General features: G+C 29.4%; 1 long non-coding RNA gene across 2 annotated transcripts in view; it reads right to left on the bottom strand.

The window, feature by feature from the left end:
- Positions 1-345: 345 nt before the first annotated feature.
- Positions 346-23,234, bottom strand: part of LOC149054969 (uncharacterized) — a 33,170-nt gene continuing 10,281 nt past the window's right edge. Inside the window, exons 3-4 of one of the 2 annotated variants that reach the window (XR_016192177.1) lie at positions 10,673-10,934; positions 346-525 (exon numbers count right to left, since the gene is read on the bottom strand). This is a non-coding gene — a long non-coding RNA (uncharacterized LOC149054969). The remainder of the gene's footprint in view (positions 526-10,672; positions 10,935-23,234) is intronic. The other variant, XR_016192178.1, reaches the window with a different exon arrangement.

The raw sequence follows: 23,234 nt of genomic DNA, 5'->3' as shown, positions 1-23,234 counted from the left end.
AAATAATATTTAATACACAGCTATAAATATGATGATATAACGCATTTACATAATCGTTGACAGTAATTCAGTAATTTCAGATTCTTAAAATAAAATAGCTAAATTGTACAACTGCATCTCTGTAGCGCATAATTTGTATATATTACTTAAAATTGCGTGTTTAAAAGTCATAATTATCATACAAACTTATAAAATATGTAATATTTTAGCGAGAGGCTGTATATAGTATGATGTTTCATTAATATAGAGTATCCTCAACTTTTTTAAACAAAATGTTTAAATAATTTCACATAGTATACTATGCTAAATATAGTAACATTTTTAACGACAGAAATAACAGCAAAATAACCTTAAAATAAATCACACAGATAAAGTTTATTGTGTATTGTGTATTATATTATGCAATTATAATCATAAGAATTATTTTTAAAGCATAATATTACGTTCGCATACAAATTTTGTTTTTTTGTTGCGCTAAACTCTCATTTACGAATGATCGCTTGAGGAGTATCCAATTTTTGTAACCTGTAACACAAAAATGTCGTTATGTAATAATCATTAGATTAAATAGGTATTTTTTTTCTGATCTATAATTTGGACAGCAAAGGCCGTAGTTTATTTTTTTCATATTTTTATACAAAGTTTATATAATATACAAAATAATATAAATAATTCTATAGAATACATTTAATTTTTTTTTTAAACATTTATATACAATATGTACGATTGTACCTACCTAACCAAATCTAACTAATCAAAACGATAAAACGCACTGCAGTAGATGAGACGTGGCGTATAATATTATAAAAAATAAATATTAAATAAGCTTCATTTTTTTTTTTATTTTAATAGCGCGCTCTGTTATAATTTTTATTCGCCCTAGACTACTTCGACGTGGGTGCTATTTTTTTTTCTGCGGCACGCAATAACACGTTGCAGCAGTTGTATGCAAACGCGTGAGATGATGTTAATCGAGTGTAATTTACATGTAGGTACGATGAAATGATTAATATTTATCAGCACCACAATTGCATGTGTAGGTAATGCGGTGCGTGCTGTGTAGTAAGCCTCCATCACCCCGTCCATCCCTTTTGAATGGAAAAAAAAAAAGAATCATAAACGAAAAAACAAACGAAAAACGCCGCCGCATGGTATGCAGTATGTAATGTTCGACTAAAATCCGGTGGAATTATTTATCGAGAGGGACTTTTGGCTGTTAAGTCCCGTTATCGCCTTATAGTATTTCTGCAGTGTTCACTTAACCTGGATAATCGACTGCAGAATAAGTCTCGACATACATATATGACGATTTGACTGTATTATATGTCACCAAACCGTTTGTTATTCATTCGGCCAATGATATCATAATACGACGGACCGGACAAAAACCGTTTCGTCGTATTATTATTGGTATATACATAAGTACCTACTAATCCTTCTTTTTAGTAAACATTTAAATACACCGTACCGAGGGATAATAGTATAGTGATGATGGATACCAATAATTGCGCTGAATTGTCTAAAAATAATTAATACAATTACGCATAGGTATATTAGAATAATATAAAAGCTACAATGGATTATATATTATTATTATTATTATTATTACCATTGTCCAAAACAATGGATTATCAAAGTAAATAATATTATATTATGGTCGTAGAAGCAATTGTTATTATATTTTACGCGATGTGATAGAAATAAAATAATATATAATAGCTGATACTTTTAAAGTGATAGGTAGGTACGTTAATTTCATCGAAAAATGACTATGGCCTTTGCTTTTTTAAAGGCAACATACATTTTTAATTGCACAAGACATAACGGACCAACATCGTGGGATTTACTAGGATTTGCAACTCTATGCCAACCAGATTACAACTACAAATATTATCTGAACTTATAACTATATATATAATTAATTGCCGCTCGTTCACAGTTCGATTTTTATAGGTAAAAAATGTTCAGAAAAATATTCTACTTCAAAACATAAAGTCAAAAAAATGTATGTCATTAAAAAAAATTTTTAATTTAAAATTATTACGACAAAAAATTTCGCTTTCTAACGACTAAAATTATCCAAGAAAAAAGATTTTTCAAAAAAGTCGAATCTTTCGACGAATCTTTGCAGGAAGAATAAAATTGAGTATGAAATAGTACTAGGTATACATTATTTTATTATTTTTGATGTATATTATTATTCAGCAAAATAATTATTATACTATGCACAGTTTTTTTAATTTTGAATTTGGTCTGATGTACCTTCTTATAAAGATTGAAGCATAATATTCAAGAAATAGGTATATATAGTATTGTGTTTGATTCGTAGTCACATTTTTTAACGCGAGATAATGTGGTGGTCAGTCAGTCGTGTTTACACATGAGAAATGAACAAAGTTTAGTAGTTTTTTTTTTTTTACTCTTTTGAGTTTCGAGATTTATGTCGCGGGGGAGTTCAAAAAAAAAAAAAATAAATAAACATTAAAATGTTGCCTGATAAATACGAGACGCGGGGGACGAGAAGACCCAAACAACAAAAAAACTACACACTCTCACACACACACACAAACACACATAATGGCCAAAGTTGTGCAGAGTCGATTTACGTTTGGCGATGCGGTCTGAAGCCCTGCTGGGAATTAATGAATGTCGTTATCTGCCGGGTCCGTGTCTTCGATTTTTCTAAACCCCTCCAAGGCACTTCGCCGACCCTCATTGGCCCGCGGGGGTGGTACAGTCAAATAAAAAAATAAAAAAGGGTACAGAATGATTATAATATGGAACCGAAAAAGGCTTCAGGGAAGCGAAAAAACGGACGAGTGGAAAAAGAGAGCGTGAAAGAGAAAGAGGGAGACGCAGATAAAAAAAACCCTTTTTGTTGGCTACGAAACAAAACCGACCGGGTTATCTTGAGGCACTTCTGGCAAAATTGAGTGGATCCTTTTTCCGTATAGGATTTTTATTTTTATTTTTTTTGTTTTGTTTTTCCCCGTTAATTTATATATCAGAAGTACAAACCGAATTTCTAGGGACCGGCCGACCGACTATGATGGTGCCGCGTATATATACTGCAGAGTGGTATCGACCAAATTAAACAGAATACCGTAAAAAAAAAAAAAATTGAAATTAAAACGAAACGGGGACGCGGCAATGCGAATGTGCAAAGAGAGAGAGATGAGAGCTGAATACCGCCGGCCGGCTGACGTGTAATTGAATTATTATTCATAGAGCATTATGCAAATTGCGTGGGACGCGATGCGGATGTGGAGACGAGTTTCGGGGAAAATGTGAGCTTTATACAAATGGAAGACAAGAGAGGGGTTGTGGGGAAAACTACGCTATACGGTTATTTTATGTAATATAAGGGTTGCGGAAGAAAGGAAAAATCGAGAGTGGATTTTCGCTGCGCAACGGTGTCCCGACGACGACACCGCCCCTTATACATACGTATATATATGCATATTGCATATGCAATATAATTATGGTGAGTAGGTACCAACACACGCGCACACACAAATAGTGTCGTATTTTTTCATTATATTTATTTTAAGGTGTAAGTGATGATATTTAAATGTATTGTACGGACAATTCATATTACATGAAGAGTCGATTTAATTAAAACCGACGTATATTTTGTAGGTAATTAAAATCACTCATATATTATGTACCCATTTTATTAATCCAAGCCCATTGTCAACTAACGAGTGGCTTCTTATTCACGTTAGCTAAGTCTATAATTATTCCTACAATATATAGTACCACTTATAATGTTGATGCTAACGTCATAGGTAGGTACTTACATCGTATTGTATGATTTGCACTAATTATTGTGATGTATTTAAATGTTCAAATAATGGTAACAAAAAATATAGTCTTTATGATTTTAATCGAAAGGTAAGACAAGTATTTATTCTGAGCACAACAATTAGATTTTGGAAGGAGGGTGGTTATAGTATCAGTAAAATTTACTCCAAATTATATATTATAAAACATAAAAAAACGTTATTATATAGTTTGTTATATTTATATTTTTTTTTTGGTCACGCCGATTTTGCGTTAGATATTAAATGTAGTAAGATGCATTCAATGATTGGAACTAATTTGTGTCTATTTTGTTTTATATTATTTAAACTTTAATCAATTATCACAATGCACTACAGACACTATCAATACACCTTGGGTACTATATACTATAATAAATATTTACTATGATATTATATTAAATATTTATTCGGTCAAAAAAAAAAAAATGATTTATATGAATAAACATTTTACATTTTAGAATATAGTTCAAATTTTTACATTTTATACTTTATAAAGGGAGGTTGAATCCCTTAAACTCTCTCCGTAGCTATGGCCCTGTGCTCATTGCAAAACGCAAATCCATCGATTATGATGATTTTCTTACGTAACACGTCCATAAATTGTTTATTAAAAAAAAAATTTTGAGTATCAATAAGATCGTTTTCGAACTATATAATATGTAACATTGCCTATAGTCCTAGTCGAATATCCAAACTGTCATTGAATAAAAACCTATTTAGTATTTAGAAATAAACAGAAAACGAGACAAAATATTATTTAATTGTGTATAATCCTACCTACTAATACGGAAGAGTTATTATTGATTTAAAATATCATTATTTTTATGTTACTTTTAAACAGTATTAAATAATATTATATTGATTTAGATTTCAATAAATTGCCTATATAATAATATCAAACCCGGCAAAAACCAAATGCGCGTTTATACAAAAATAAAACAATTTTATTGGAATATTTATGATCATAGTATGTATATTTGTTTTCTATCCCTATTTATAACTGCTCTTATATATAATACACATAAAATGTAAAAAGAAAACTGAAGATATACTGTATGCGCGTTAGACATAGTTATGCCATTCTTGGTTTAAATATAGCTAGAGAAATTTGTGGAAATGATAATTTAAAACAATGTAATATCATTGTGCATAGTAAATGATAATAATAAGTTCGCTGTTATCAAAATTAATTAAATTATAGCGAGAGATAATCAAGATTTCCAAAAAAAAGTATCGACTAAGAATAGTTACGAACCGACTCGTACCGAAGTCTAAGCCCGATACAGGTCGGTTATACGTATCGCTATTGTATATTGAACGCGTAACTTCTTGAAAACTCAAGATTAGATCGACACGTATCGATATACACTTCGATTTCTTCCTTGAAAATCTTGTATATAACACGCGATGACACTGGTGAGAAAATTTTCTACAGACTTATAAATATAATGGTATAATATGTATATTCAATTTATCAAAAGTAATTAAGGGGCACAATCCCCCACGGCTCTGCGTTCTGAAAAATATCTGGACCCTCTTCATGACAAATTCTTAAATACTCGTCACTGATGGTTCCACTTAGGCGTTTCATAAAGACGTCGTTGGCTATATAGTATATATGCACGTAATATTTATACGTTATTATTACATGGAACCACATAATTGACGCAGTAACACACACGTAGGTAGGTGCCTATATAACATAATAATAATTTATCCGACCGTTTTTTGTTTTTTTGTTTTTGCAATCCACGTCGACAATTACACGAGGGGATTGTTGGACGCCTATTATACAATGTATACTGCTACCACATAACGCATGTTATATTATATTTAGCTATATATCACTAGCTACCACGCGGGGTATACCTACCCGGGGCTGCCAGAACGACCGTAACGCGCTCACATACGACGACGAAGACGACTACGACGATGACGATTTCGGTGGGTGCTGATGGGGTGGGTTGTACACAGTGAGGAGGAATGGGGGTAGATAGATGATGCTGCACGGTAGTCGAGTTTACGGAGTTAAAGAATACATTATTATTATCATAATATATACGTATAACGATGTGTGTGCGGTGGCGTAAGACCAAAGGCATATAATAATAATACATATAGGTATAGTCCGTTGTATATATATATTATAATTATTATTATAATACGAGTATATCATATCATTATGCGACTACGGTGTATTACCCTACCGAAATTACCATTTTCGAGCTTCGACTTCCCCGTCGCATCATCATCTACATACACACATATTACACTATTAACTTATCCCATACACGCGCATGCGTATATTATTATGTGTATACAGTGTGATTAGGAAATCGTTCACGATTTGTCTCCCCCCCTCCGCGCTTGTTTTCCTTCGATTATGCATTATTATTATTATTCAAACTCTGTTTTTTTTAGAAATTTTTAAACATAATATATAATGCCTATATTGAGCTTTGAGACCATAATATATTTTATGCAATTGCTTAGATTTTTATAAGTTAGTTTTATAATATCATATGACAAATACTAACCTTTATATAAACGAATAGTGACAAATTATATTACAGCTGTGACGACACACTTTTTATCAGCATTGGACCGCTATTTTTTACTACAGACAGATGATTTTTTCCTATACAATGTTGACGTATGGAACATAATAATAATAAGTCAAAAATAAAAATAGATTTGAACTAATAGGTACAATACATAATATATATACCTATTATATATATAGAGTAACAATTTTAAATGTTTATATTATGTTACATAATACCTAAGTATGTATATACAATATTAATTGTTGACCGATACAATAATATTAACACACACACACACGCGCACACACAATTGTAAGGCCTATGGACAAAATACAAAATAATTAATGTTTAAGTAAGTTATAGTTCTCTTATATGCACCTTATATAGATCACTGCAATACACTGCCGATACTTGTACTCCGTAGGATTACGATACAGTTACACTGTTATTACTACAGTAAATATTTGTACTATTATTATTTATTTTATAGTAACACAATAAAGCTAAATGATAACTGAAATAAAATCCTAGTTATTTAAATATATTTATGATTCTGATATCTATCACTCTCGCTGGATATCTTATATTTAACTGGTCGTTCCCCCCGACTACGTTACAATAGTTTCCGGATTATTATTAAGTTGTACGAAGTTAAAAAATCCACGATAATAGATTTTTGAGATTCGATGATTACCTATAGGTAATATAATGATATGTGACTATGTGAGTATCATATTGATATTTTGAAATTTCAAGATTTGTAAAAAATTCGTTGTTGTGTAATATAATTACATGACGAAATAGGTACATCAGTTATATTATAATATGTTTATTGAAGTTATTTATTTAAAAAGGGAGCACATAAACTATATTGCATGTTTGCAACATAAATTTAATTCGAGAACATAAAAAATATAGGTATTATAAATACTCCTGTAGATTATAATATAATAATTAATTTTATGATTACTGTAAAATTACCTATATGGTTCAATTCATAATCCGAAATTCAAACACGATGAACTCCATAGCTCCTATATATTATGAGTTCTTATATATCATCAAAATTCAAGTTACGAAATCATCAAGGCTATATATTATACATAATACAATATATTAATATTTTATTTCTAACCGTTACCATATCACTGTTTGTCTTAAGAATGCAAAGTTAAATAAAACACAGAAACACGCCGTGCCTACTATAAACGGCGGTATAATTAGTGAATTCTGGGATTTAAAAAAAAATAAACATATCTTTGTCGATTCGTATTTCTTGAAAATTGCAAACACCGTAATTATTTCAATTTAATATTATAGGAATCATAGTGTAAAAGGGGGTTGGAAGGGGGTGAGTGTTATCGGTGAATCACTCTGTATATAACGCTGCGCACGGTGTGCGTGTAACGCCCAATGGCGGCATGTCGGGCCACTGCCGTCGTATATACCACGTGCACACAACATGCACTCGGATAAAAACCCATTACGACACGACGGACGAAAACATTTTCCTTTTTGGCACACACACATACACTATACGTGTATATATGATTAATTAAGGGGCTCTGGAGGGGTCTGCAACGCGCGCTTCGGCGAGGGAGGCGACGGTCGCGAAAGAATTAATCTTTGTTAGCCCAAGTCGGCAGGGGAACTCGTGTGTGTTTAATCTCTTGGATGAATTTAAGAACCACACGCAGTTGAAGGCCGCAAAAAAGTTGAATTTTATTTTTGTTTTTTTTTTTCATTTATTTTCGCTACGAAAAAATATATATCGTTTATCTTTTTTTTTCGTTAGTCCTCCTCTGCTTCTGCTATACATATACCACCCGGACCGGCTTAATTACTTTTTTTTTGTTTTTAAAGTTGCTGGCAACGAAATATTATATATTTTCCCACTCACTCACTCACTTTTTCTCACTCACCCGCTCACTCTCTCTCATTCTCTCTCTCGGTACTTTTTCGCTCTTTCGGTCCAGTCTCTGCGGACAGATACCTACTCTCAAAAGTGTTGCAGCACAAGTGGCGAATATATTATCAATTTTACGAGTTACCAAACAACGCATATTGTTACGTATATGAAATTTATAATATACATATATTATTTTAATTTTATGATTTTCGAGATATTATAATATGTATCTCTCTCAAAAAAAAAAAAAAAACCGAAACTCTTTTAAGATGGCTTAAAGAATATAATTATACGAAATGCGACATTGAAAATTATTTAACGTTCATTGGTAGGTATATGATTTATCTTCGTTATTTTTAATCTATAGTTTTTTATATGCATAAAAAATAAGATGGTTAATTCTGTTTTTGTTTGTTTCAATCTCCAGAGATTGCGGGCTAGTTGTAAATTTTTGTGGTGCATTGTTGTTTTTTATGAATAATTCAAAAACATAAAATAGATAGATAAATAAAAATCACACATAGCACGTACAAATAACAACATAATTATATAAAAATATTAGAATATTAACATTATTTTAACATCGCCGATCGCATAAGTATTTTAATAAATCAAAGTTTTAGTTTAAAGCGTGAATAGTTCGTTTGTCTTTTGCGTTAACTATACGGGTTTTTGTTACATTTTGAATTTTAATTTGTGTTTTAAAAATATGTTTTGATGCATAAGGTATCCCACCGAGTATTAACTTTTAAAATAATAATATTATAACGGTGGGCAGTACCGAGTAATAATATTTAGCTATTAAGTACATTAATTTGAGTATTCAACAGTTCATTAATTAAGCGTCCTTAATGGTAAAATAAAAAAATTATTGTACCACCAGAAATTAATATATTCAACTTTTATAAATCAAAATCAGTTGAATTAAAAAACATAATATTTTTATTTGTATATTTCACATACATCAACACAGTGATTTTATATATAAATATCCTTATAATAAATAAATAAATGTGTGCTGTGATTGATCATGTTTGTGAAAGTTGTACTTAGGGATGAGGAACACCAATAGTATTCATGTCCATTCGATGATAATTTCCTAAAATTAAAACTTTCTTCTTTGTTTATGCGAAATGGTACCAGTGGTACGAACGGTAAATGAATACATCAGTTATTACTAAAACACATAGGTACTAATTAATTTAATAGATTTCTTGATTATATGGATAATTTATTTTTTTTGTGATACGTACCTACGTTGAAATAAATATATATATATATTTTTTTTATTGTTTCAATTTAAATTAATAATAAATTGTATGTTTACCTGTACAAAATACCTACTAAATAATACTGAAATCGATAAAGAAATTAGAATACTCAAATTAGATACATATTTTTTTTTTTTTTATTTTTTTTTTTTATGGCCTGTTTGGGACAAAATTATAAAAATCTCACTGTTTTTTTTAATAAAATTGAGTATGAATACTAAGTTAATTTTAATAAATTAGAATTAAATTAAAAAATATTTATTGGCTGTAAAAAAAAAAACAACTGAAAACCTACCTAATTACAATAATTTTATTTTGAGATGGAGATAAACGTATGGATTTTATTCTAATCTAACCTCTCACTTAATATTGTAAATTGATTACTTTTGATATATTCTATACCTAGGTTAGGTTAGGTGGCCAACATGAATACGTCCACTAGCCATGGATACTTATTAAAATAAAAATAATAAAAATACTTATTAAACACATGGATAAAATATCTAGAGTCAAAATGTTTATAAATACAATTTATCATTTTTATAATTTTATCATATTTTATCGTTAATAAGTAATAAGTAAATATTGTATTTTTAATAACCGAACCGTAAGTTGACCACCGCTGATTATATATAATTTATTATGTATTCTAGATATATCAAGAATTATTATAATATGTATTACATATTAAGGATAATATTATGCGTGAAATGTCTGCATTATTCCGTCGTGTTTATGATTGAAAAAAAAAATTCAGTCAACAGAAAATGTATGCCGAAAGTATTAATTTAGACATATAGGTAATTTTACGATAAGCAATAATAATCAATTTATTTCGATGCGTCTGCATTATCTTTTAAGCCTTTAGTTTTGGTTTCACTGTAATTTGTACGTGCTCGAGATTAACGCCCACGCAGGATTAGGTTCGGTTGACTCCTATGCAGGTAGGGCGGTAGGGCTGATGACGAAAATTTAAGTTGCATTAGTTATAATTATTAATTATCATCGCCAAATCGAAATTTAGTAATAAATAATAAAAATGATTAAAATAATATAACAGAAAATAAAATATTATAATTTTGATTGAAACTAAGACATTTAATAATACTAATATTACGTTACCTATTATGATCGACTAAATTGTCCTCCGATTACTTTTGTTTTGTTTTCGCCCGCCAATGTAATTTTCAGTTGTTTGTCGTAATTTGTACATACATTGGAATATTATAGTTTTTGTTCCTGTGTTTATCACCAGTTTCCATTGTAAGTTAACAATAACTCGAGCCAACAGATCGCGTTAGTTCTGTTGTTCAACCACACCGTAAATTGAAGTTCTGTGTCAAACAATAACACAACGACCGACGGATTAGTTCACAACATTTCTCTGTATCAAAAATATTTCGGACAATATTAATAAGTTTGAAATAATAGTTTAGTTTTAATATTACATTAAAATATTGATTTGTAAGGCAATGGCTCATTAATGAATAATATGAACCTTTACAATGATTTCTATATAAGGCAATACAGTTTTTTTATAGTGTTGAATGTGTTGCCTATACAATCCTCCTTTTCTTTCACAATACGATTTCAATTTATTCTTATTATTTATAGATAGTATGTATATTGATGTATTATAATAAATCTTAGTACGTATCAAAACAAAAATAAAATTTTAAACTAAAATAGAAACAATTTTTTAACAATTAACTGTGTTTTAAAATTTTAAGTGGGTCTGAGCCTAGGCAACTTCCTCTAAAACTTTTTCTACGTCTAAAATAATAACGATTCCACTTAATATGTAGGAATGGAATCTATGAACGATAAAGTATAAATTGTTATTAAAACAAATACAAAAGTATTTGGCTAGGTATATTGCTATTATCAGTGGATCAATGTCTACATACTATTACCAATGTCCAGTGCATATTGAATAGATATTACATTTGTAATGGTTGCGGTTAAAAAAAAACAATTATCACCCCGTCGCTAGTATTTACAAATAATTATTATTCATAATACTATATCATTATTGTGTCGTAGAATCCCATAATTTTATATACTTTTTAAACTATATCTACAACTACTAAATTCAATATTTATCTTAAAATCATGATTTAAAATAATGTCCAGCTTAATTGATGATATTAAATAAATCAACAAATAACAATCACTTCAATCGTCATTCTAAATCAAGTTATTTCAACTGTTTAAACTCTTAAAAATGACAAACACCTAACTAGCTGTGAATCAAGTATCTTCTTCTTCTTCTTGAAAGGGTTTTTTCTAATGTTTAAAAACAATATAACAGTATACATATTATTATGTTTGTATAGTATAACTGTATAAGTATTATGCATAGACAATGTGTACATAATAATATGGTTAGGTATACATCACATAATAATTTAATGTGATTGCTAAGATAATAATATATTAAATGTATTGTATGTTTATATGTATATTATACTATATAATATAGAATATAGATACAGACATACTGTTTTAGTTTTCCTTTAAACATTGTATTGGTATTTGGTAAAACAAGTGTAGTAGCTATCAGAAAAGGTACTTATGAAAATCGGATGATTTTTCTTCTTCTTCTTGGGTTAATCGGCCGCTAGGACCATCCCGTCTCACAACCAATAAATCTAACCAATTTTTATACCATACCAAATATTTATATCAGACAGAAAAAAACACTCATCAATATCATTGTATATAAAATACATTAATTTGCTACGCTCAGAATCTAAAATAAAAAAATGCAATTCATGTCCATCAGAAATCGGTCGTGGTTCACGGTATAGTATTATATGTAACCTATACACATATTACTTTTATACATTTCATTTACCCATACTTACTATAAGGGGCTTGACAGTACGATGGCGGGTAGAGACGAGTTTTTTACCTCTCGTTCACCAAAATCGTACCTTATGTATTATGGTCATTGTTTTTTATTAATGAATATGAATAAAACAATATTCGCCAAAAAAGTTAATTAGTATTTTGCGTACATATATTGCGTAGAAATATATTATTACGTATTACAGAGCCAAACTATGCACACGTTTTGCTGGCGCAATAATCGGCAAATACAACAACGCTTTGGGCTATTATTAAATTACATTTCGGGATTATTAATTTAATTTAGCAAAAGTTCTCCGTTCGCTGTTCGTACCGATCCCTCGCCCGACTCACCGTCGTCATTACGTGTAGCAAACCGCCGCGCGATACACAAATTGTCTATATTATATAATATACTACACTCCGTTACAAAGAACACACACCCTGTCTGCTCGTAATATCTACACCGTACAATTGATGTGAATTTATTTCTACGATGCCAACATTCGTCCACACTATATATATACTAAAATATACCTCACGGTAAAATAGTAAACCACAACTTTTCATGATAATTATAACTCTCTGTATTGAATTTCTAATTTTTCACAGGTGATTTAAGAAAAGAAAATTGTAAAAATCAAATATATTTTGACAATGAAACTGTACCTACGTAGGACATTTTCCATAGTAAATGAATAAACATAAAATAGTCATAACACTCATAACCGAAAAAAAATATTATAATTTTAATATTAGTTACTAAAACCTAATAGGTACCTATATCATTAACTTTAACTTATATTATTGACTTATTCCTTTTTTCTGTCCATATTAAATACTGCAGGTTAGGCATACTATGTATACATCATGTCCTAAGTCAGTGTTATATATTTTTATTTAATATAACTAATAAATAATAATATATTATTTATTTTTATTAATAAGTCATCGTTATATACACACTATTGGTTAGTTCAAAACGTTTTTCTTCGGTCATTCGCATCTTCAATTCATATAACGTAACAATTTTTCGTAATCATAATTATATTCAATGTCATAAACCACACGTCAACACAATAATAACTGCAGTGTGGTGATCAAATTAAAATTTGAAATTACAATTCACAAAATAACTAAAATAAATATAATAATTATAGTTATAAAAAAAAACTAAATAACCAAAAACGAAAAAAATTTAATAGTTGATATTAATTAAAAAGTACATATTTAGTTATATGTATAACATTACAGCACGGTATACCTATGGGCTATGGTACCTATAATATCAGCTTTATAGGGAGGAACTATGCCACAATGTAACCTATTACTTGTTATTATTAATTATATCGTCATAGTATCGCCAATTGTCTATCCCGATGGAATACCAAATAATCTTATCGCGCTTAGGTTTGTAGAGCGGAATAAAATAAGTTAAGGGATAATGGAACTTTCGGGAGTATGTAATGTGCGTATATTATATCCCGCGAGGATTTACCCATTGCAATATCTCACGAAATAATGGAGATATTAAAATTCTGGTTTTATAATAAGACTCATAAGGATAACAGGATAAGAACTACAAAAAAATTATTTCATTTTTAAATTTATTTTAGTGTTTTGGTAAGAAATTTAAAAAATAATTTTTTTTATTTAATTATTTCTAAAAAAATAAAGATAGCCATTTTGTAGAGTTTATTTTTCCGAAAATATTGACGTTTCAACATTTTATTTTCATTAATTTCCTGATTCTTAATATTTTTTCTAGTCTTAAAGAAATGAAATATGATTAAGGTATAACTATAGGCATACTGAAACCGGCCATACGAGCACAGTGTTTCAATGTTTGAAAACACTACGGTGTTAAATAATTCGCAATTTTTCTTGAAACTAAAAAAAAAATTTTAAATCATGAAATTAATTTAAATTATAAAAATAAAATTTTTGAATGTCAATATATTTTTAGAAAAATAAACTACAAATGGTTATAGTGAATTTTTCGGAAATAAATAAAATATAAATAGGTATATTTTTATAACTTTTTTACCAAAACACTAAAATAAATTTAAAAATTAAATAATTGTAGTTCTTATCCCTATGAGTCTTATACCAGAATCAGAATATCTTCATTATTTCAGGAGATATCGCAATAGGTAAATCCTCGTGGGACATCCTGTATATATAGGCTACGATGAAAACATATATAATATACATATATGGAACGAGCAGTTAATATTATGTGTACAAGTGACGGAGATCCGATTAATGATAAATAATTGAATCGTTTTCAATTTTGGTCTCATCGTTTATGGCCGTACTCGCGAATTATTTCCGGGTGTCAACCGTACATTGTATACACGCACGTGTTCCGGAAACGTACAAATTAAATAGGTACAACACGAATCTAGAGGATTAATTGATAAATTAAATACAAAAATTTTCCCTTTTCTTATACTTTTATTTTGTTAAGCAACATTCTAGTCTACAAACTATAAAAAGTAGGTAATCGCAATAGGAAGTGATGGAGTGAATATAGAAATATATAATATTAAACTAGTTAACTAGTATTGAGTGATATCACTTCTATGCATGGTTTATAAACAATAACTATTTAAAAAATGCAATATTGTCAAATATTCATTATTCAACTGGTATAAATTTTGAAAAATAAAAACCATTGTTCATACTGTACACTGAATACTATTTCCCCAGACGAAATATTAAGTTGATATTTTTTAATAATATTTAAAAACTATCAGTATCGCATTTCTTAATGTTATCTGTATTGTTTTTTTGTGAATATCGCAAAGATGATCGTATCAAGTGGACGGACGTCGCGGTCGTTATAATACATAAGTCATAACTATAGAAAGCAGATCTTTAGGTTTTGACTGGCTTTATGCAACTTTACGAGGATGAAAAATGTAGACGATTTATCCAACACAGAGTTCATATAGCAAATATTTATTTTGCATATTAAAGCATCAGTATGTCATAAGAGAATACTTGGCCTATTTTTTATGTTTGATAATAATACGAGTATATATTCTATTATTGTTCATAAAAAATTATGTATTTTATTAATTTCTCGAATTATGATTTTTTCTAGCAACAATTTTTCTTAGACCAAAAAATAATTTCATTCGAAAAACCATTATTATCACAAACACACTATAATTTCGTAATCCATGAACAGTTTTATATTACTGTGACTACACTGATGTAGTTGTTTTATGCACTTAATTTGTATGTACAATATACACGGAAATTTATTAATTATAACTTATAAGTATAATTTATTAATTCATTATATATTATGATATACTTACTAGATAAATTATACACCACATTAAAGTTATTTCGATACCAAGCCAAAAAATAAATACACACACATATATATTCTGTATAAATTGTTCGGATTGTTTTTAATTAAAAAAGGATTCTCAGTAATTTTCAAACTCTCCGTAGCTAAAACTTTCCGGCATTTTTATTTGATTAAATATTTAAAAATCAGATTTTATGGACCACTTATTGGACACGGGGAAATGATTGTTTTATTCTTTCATATACATCGACGTCACAATGCCTAACGCTAACATTTAGTTAATTACAACGCTTTAAACTGTTTGCTTCGTATTTACACATACGTGCATTACGTAACTAATAAAATACATTTCGGATGTATTGTATATATAACGAGAAAGGAGAAAATACATTTTTCTGTTTCATTTGTTCTATTTGTTCACTTAAAATAAACTAAATTATTGTTGTATTATAAATTATAATGCTAAACACCAACTTTTTATTTTCCAGTGTTTCGATCAGCGTATATTTTAAATGTTATACAATTTTATACAAATTAAGTTTCAATTTCTCACCTTTTAAAATCTCTTTTATTGTTCTAGTCAAAAATTTTTAGTATGTATAAAATTCAATAATTTACTTCATATTAATATCTAAATGCATTTTGTATTTTTTTAAAAACCACAATTTAACCAACTTTTTAAAAAATTCTACAATTGATATATTGATGGGAAAATAAAATAAAATAGTTTCTTTATTATTAATAATTATATTTAATTTATAACTATCGAATAAATGAGTTTTGTTAAAAATATTTATCGGTAAAAAACAAATTTCTTAGTTTTTACTTGTATTACAATCTTTCATTTTAATCAGAGATCGTGCTTATTGTTCGTTTTTAATAATTGTTTAGTTTTTCTTTACATGTTTTTAATATCAAATGTATACAATAAAGATAATTATTATATTCAAATTAATATGTATCTAATGTAAATTTATTTATAGTTTCATAAATCTTAGTCAAGTGCCACTAATAGGTAGTTTCTTATTCTAAAAATTCAATAAAACATTTGTTGTTCTATCACCACATATTCGCCATACTCTTATCATCTAATTTACTATAAATTGGGTATATATTATAAATAATAATAATAATAAAAAGTTTCATAAAAATCTTAAAGTCTTAAAGTTGGTAACTTAAGGTAACTAACAATATTTAAAAATTCATTATTAAATAAATAAAAATGGGATGATCAATAACAATGCCTGGTGAATCACTCAGCAAGGTTATATTTGTGTATCAGTCTACTTTTTATAATAAAATATTAGTATTATATAGTTACATACAACTTTCATAACTCATAACTCACTCGTAGGGCAGAGGACTTGTAACATTTACATATTTGTTTTACACCATCATAGAAATAGCAACGTAAGAAACAAAAACGTTTAATGTTAAGATAAAGGTAACTTGGTATTTTATCCTGCATTTATATTTTATAATCTAAATGTTTTCATACTGTTTTTGTTTGAGTTAAATTTATTTTTAATTTATATTATATCATTAGGTATGTACGGGTTTCCTAGAAGCGCTGAAGGTTTGTTTGTTAATTTTATTTATAGATAAATAATTGTCACGGCACAAAATATAACCGATACGCATTTCGCAACCATATAAGTACAGTCACGGACAAATTCACATTTTATATTCTGTGTATTTCTAAATGGTTGAACTACGCATCCTGTTTACGATGTATTTTATTTTTATAGTTAACGAATAAATAAAAGTTCCATTAGGTCTAAAAGTTATTTTTTATTAGTATGATAATGGTCTAACATATTATAACTAAATAATATCAAGGTAATTGTTATTCGTATTTTAGGTTTTTGTTTTTAGATTATGTATTTATATTTTTAAATCAATCGTTTAAAAAAATCATTTAGTGCATAGGTAGATGCTTGCATATTTAGTGTTTTTTAGGGCTACAAGTCCTTTGCGCTAAAGCAGGCATGTCAAACTCATATAGTATCAAGTGAGTCAAATATGTTGAAAAGCTATGACTATGCGGGCCACACATAAAAATTTACAAAAAAAAAAAATATTAAAAAAATTCTTACAGTTTATCAGAAGATAAGACAGTATAATATTTTATACCAAATAAACTATTTCCTGAGAATCTAAGATGAATGTGAAACGGCATTAATATTTTATTTTTTTTGTTTTTGTTCATTAATATATAAGTAGCCACGGGCTACAACAAATTGAGCCAAGGGCCGCGGTGTTTGACATGCCTGCTTTAAAGCATAATAACTCGAAAAAATAGTAAATAGTATAAACCTCTAAGTTTGGCATTATTGTATTTAAATTTGTTTTTTATAACGAAAAACATATCTACTGCTTATGGAAGAATACGAATATACGTTTACATAAATAATACATGCAATTTATTCCATATTATATTGTTTGAATAATAAGAAGTCGGTAGACAAATAATCTATGATAAAATGTACGAGAATATAATATTATATATATACAATAAGAAAATGTTTACATAATAGATTCGTAATTTATCCGATTTGAACAAATTTTAATTTGGAAATAAATGAAAAATTATTTTATTCGTATTTTTCATTATTTAGGTTTATATAATATATAAGTATATTTCAAATATTAAACTGCTCCTCAATCCTAAGCCGATATTTGTGACTTTATCATATCATATCAATCATAAGATTTTACTCACATCAATCGTTAATAGTATCACTATTCATACTTTCACAGGTATAATTTGACGATATTTTGAGATATCGTATCGTGTTCGTTATAAAAGTTTCGAACAATATCCTGAATTTAGCTATAATATCATGAATATATCTCACTTTACCCAATACGTATACTAGTATATATATAGTATATACAAAATCATTCGAAATACTGCCCATTGTTTAATATTTATATAATTAACAAGCTAAATGCATACAAAGTTGTTTTTTGTCTCTGTATGATATAGGTATAGTCTATGTTCATATTCACATTAATGTTGATTAGAATACTGCAGCATAATGTGATTTTAGTCCAAAATTCAAATACTAATTAGAACTTACAAATTTATGTCATTCGAGTACAACTATACATGAATTAGCACTTAGTACATTGATGCTAAAGTAAATTGTTTCTTTTATAGGCACTTAATACAATATATTTATGTATATTACATGAAATATTGCTCCCCATCAATATATTATTTATAATTTTTGAAATATCATGGTGGAAAATTATTCATGAATTATATAGAGTGCGCGATGATATATAACGTAGGTAAATACTTATAAGTATTTTTTAGTAAAACCTAGTTTATAGGTCATATACCTATATGGTTCTTGTTATTGAAAAATTAGTCAGTAAGCTAATAATTTATTTAAATACGTAGATAATTAAATTAATTGACATAATGGAAATCCATTTCCATTATGATTTTAAAATGAAAATAATAATGTAGGTTTAAAAGTGTTTGCATGAGGTATGTGGTTTTAATATTATATACCATTGAGATGGAGTATAACTTGTATATAACAATATTATAATCTATCCTAAATAAAATTGACATACTGAGAAAATTGATTTCTGGGAGGTATGGAATACTGTTTTTAATCTAATATAGGTAAGCATATATAAACTATATCTAATAGGTAAAAAATAGGTATGTAAAATTTAAAGTTTTATAGCACCGTATAAAATAGTTTCTTTTCCAATATTTATCAATTATCGACATAATATCATATATATCTATATATTTATTATTTATCTACGATTATTTCTTGCAGAATCATTAAGTTCAAGTATAAGTTTCAATATTAAACTGTAATTTTGTTTAACCGCAGTCAAATGTACAAAGTATGTATTGTTATTATGTTTCGGAATTGTTTTATTTTAAATTCTTTATTGCACAAGCTGGATTTTGTGAAACAATAAAAAATATATTTTATGAACGCGGTGCCGGTGCGGTAGGATTTCAACTCACACGTGTGCTTATATTATAACAAACACACACACATATATATATATATATATATAGTGAATATATAAAGCTGAATACAACTTTAAAACAATCATAGTCCGCGCATTAACGTTATCGAGTATGGTATACATTATACATATATATATACTATATATATGTATATGTGCACGTGAAAGTGTGTGTATGAAAACAAAAGGTTTTACCGAATTGTGTGAACTCGTATAACAGAATATACATATCAGTATCATAGTGTATGTATATTAACACAAAAGGACCACGACCCGGTTATAATCAACGAGCGCAGAATGACCGACGCTAAGTATACGATGATTCTGGTAAAAATACACACACAAGCGCGCACGACGTACACTACGGTCATGTCAGTTACTTGTGTGTCTGTGTGTGTATGCTAGGGTTTTTATTTTTGTATTTTAAGTATTCATTGAAAACAGCTTTGGTTTGTTCTGAGAGTATACATATGTGTATATATATATAAGTATACACAATATGCATATATAATAAAATATAATATATATATCATAATATGTACATAATATGTGTGGTGTATGCCTGTATATACTACACGCGTGCGTTATCATAAACAATACGATTCAACCCTTGGTAACGCATTGCGACTCAACGATATACAAATTATACAAATACACACACATACACAATGTATATGTTATTACTATTATTATATATTATTATTATGTTATGTTATGTACTTCCTGACTGCTCCAAGTAGTAAGTTTTATTGCGGTCACATTTTATTTAGGTTTTTATATTTTATTTTATTTTTAAATTTTGTCCACCGCCAATCAGCTAGCCTAAAAACAGTTGCCGCAGCGGCGTTCGCGGTCACAACAAAGATTTATAATATCGTTAAATCCTGCGAAATCGTTTGTACACGCAGTTCGCCGTATACACGGTAAATACAATATACATATATTATTCACGTGTAGGTATGCATGCGTATTTCGAGAGTATGGCGGCCCCGTGTAGTAAAGGCAGAGGGTAAAAAGTTGAGAGAAACATTTTCCCTTTATATACAATTTTTTTTCTCCGCGCCCGCGCACGTGCGATAGTATACGATGGTGTGTGTGCGCGCGTGAGTTACAGAGAGATTTTTATTTTTTATTTTATTTTATTTTATTTTTTTGCAGACGGGTCGAATACTGGCAGCGTCACTAATCCAACAGAAAGTTTTCCCCTATTAAAAAACTCGGACCGGAGAAGGTATATATCGTGCCCGCGCCGCATAGTCTGCCGCCCCGCGTGTAGGAGGGATGGTGAGTATGGAAAAAATTACAGAGAAAAATCCTAGGGGCGCGGCGGCGGAGTGGCGGTGGTGACCGAGGAGGGGAGGTAAAATGAAAAAAAAAGGGATCGGTCGGCGGCTATGGTAGCGGGTGGGCTTGGGCGTGGCCGGTCTGGGGTACTCACACACACACACACACACACTGTACAGGCGAGTTCGAAAATGCATGCACACATTCGCTCGCGCGCGCGGAAGCACATATATATATATATACATCTACATCATACGTGGAAAAAAAGACCCCGGGAAAAGTGTCGGGAAAAGGTTGAAAAACGAGTTGCCATGTTTCCCTCTCTCGGGGATTCTGAGAGAGGCGTCCCTCTTGTGAGGGTCTAATTACAAAGCCCCCGGACGCTGGTCACGAAATACTAATTACTTGGGACGAGCGCGGCGTGGAAAATATTATATACATATATGCGCATATTATAATAATATGTATATATAAACCGGGCTACTGTACGTATATATACGGAACAAACTTGGACTGCGTTGTGTGGAATTTAAAAATAAAAAAATAAAAATAAAAATCTAAAAACGACAACGGCAATAAAGCGAGTGAGTGGGAGGTTTTTTTTGTCCGAGGGGTTTTCTTTTTATTACGCGTATCATTTTTCATAACGTGTATGAAAAATGATAAGTAATTTTTTCGGTTTGGGCGCTAGGGTCATCTCATCTGTAAAGTTCAAAAACCACTAACACACTATTCGAGTGCAATAAATTATATTATAATATCACACACCTACTGGCTACTACGTCTAACTGATAGGAATTAAACGAGAAAAGGGTTATCGGAGACTAATGCGTCGTTATAAACATATAGGCACAAAATATTATAGTGTTTGAAATTTCGGGCGGCTGAAACTCAGGTTTATATTGCAGGACATTTTATTGACACTTATAATGTGGTGTATATATGACATTAGTTTTATGAGGGGCTATACAAAGTTTAGGGGAGGCTTAGCCCCCCAGTCACCCTTATTTACGACTATGCTATACCTAACGTGCCGAAAACGATACTGCGGACCGCCGTTAAAATACAGAAATCATGATCATTTGATATGCGACAATATCGGCGAAAAGTGATCGGAAAAAACCATAAATAAAATAATCATACGTACACGAGCAATAATATTAAATCATTTTTATCACCATAATAATAATATATATATATAGTACATACCTACATATTGGCGTTTGTATTTTTAATTTTCTGCTGTTTTTATTCTCAAACGTGGTTTTGATTTCATTCTTTCTGCAGTGATTGCGCGAAATATTGCGTTTGTGGCAGTACTGGCGTTCGCCAATAGACGGCAATTTTTGAGAATATAAATTTTAAGAACGGTTTAGCGGTACCGATATAGAAGACGTTTAATTGCACTTTAATTGCATAATAATATTATAACGTATTTTTATTAATGGTAAATTAATTATATTTCATGACGAAAAACCGTTTACCGTCGCGGTAAATCCTATTTAATAACAATTTCGGTTTTAGCGGCTATTTCCATGACAATGACTTGGTCTGGGAACTCCAAAGACGTTCTAAGATCGCCGTCGCCGTCGCCGACCGCGATGTGTTCGGTGGAATCGACCGCGGTCCATTACAATGTAAAATAATAATAATTATTATTATTATTGAGACAGGTATAATATTGTACTCGTACCATGGTTGCGGGTGACAGGTACCGTACCAATATGGAAGACGTCTTATTGCAATACAGTAATATTATTATACTATTATAGCTTATTTCGATAAATTAATTATATTTCATGACCGAAAACTCGTCGCGGTCTAATATTCCATTCAATATAGCAATGCGGTTTTATATAGGGGCTATTTTCATGACAATGGCGTGGGCTGGGAACTTCAAAGACGTTCTAAGATCGCTGTCATAAACCGCGATCTGCTCGATGGAATCGATCGCGGTCAATTATAATGTACAATAATTATTATTATGTTTGTGATAGGTATAATATTATACTCGTTCCCTGGTTGCTTCCATAGTATTCATAATAATGATGGGCAAAATTATTACTTACATACCAGATTAAATTTACCCTAAATGTTATATAAAAATGATAATACTCACAATTAGTATATCTTGTTTTCCAACGACAGATTACTCTCCATAATAATTTACTAAATACGTTCAATATATTAGTAATTATTGACTAAGAACACTGAATAATA

The sequence above is a fragment of the Diuraphis noxia genome, unplaced genomic scaffold (genome assembly GCF_037042655.1).
Source record: "Diuraphis noxia isolate RWA-SAM2 unplaced genomic scaffold, SU_Dnox_SAM2 contig0005, whole genome shotgun sequence".
Classification (NCBI taxonomy): Eukaryota; Metazoa; Arthropoda; class Insecta; order Hemiptera; family Aphididae; genus Diuraphis; species Diuraphis noxia.
Note: the sequence above shows the minus strand (reverse complement) of the source record. Positions and strands in the feature narration are given on the sequence as shown.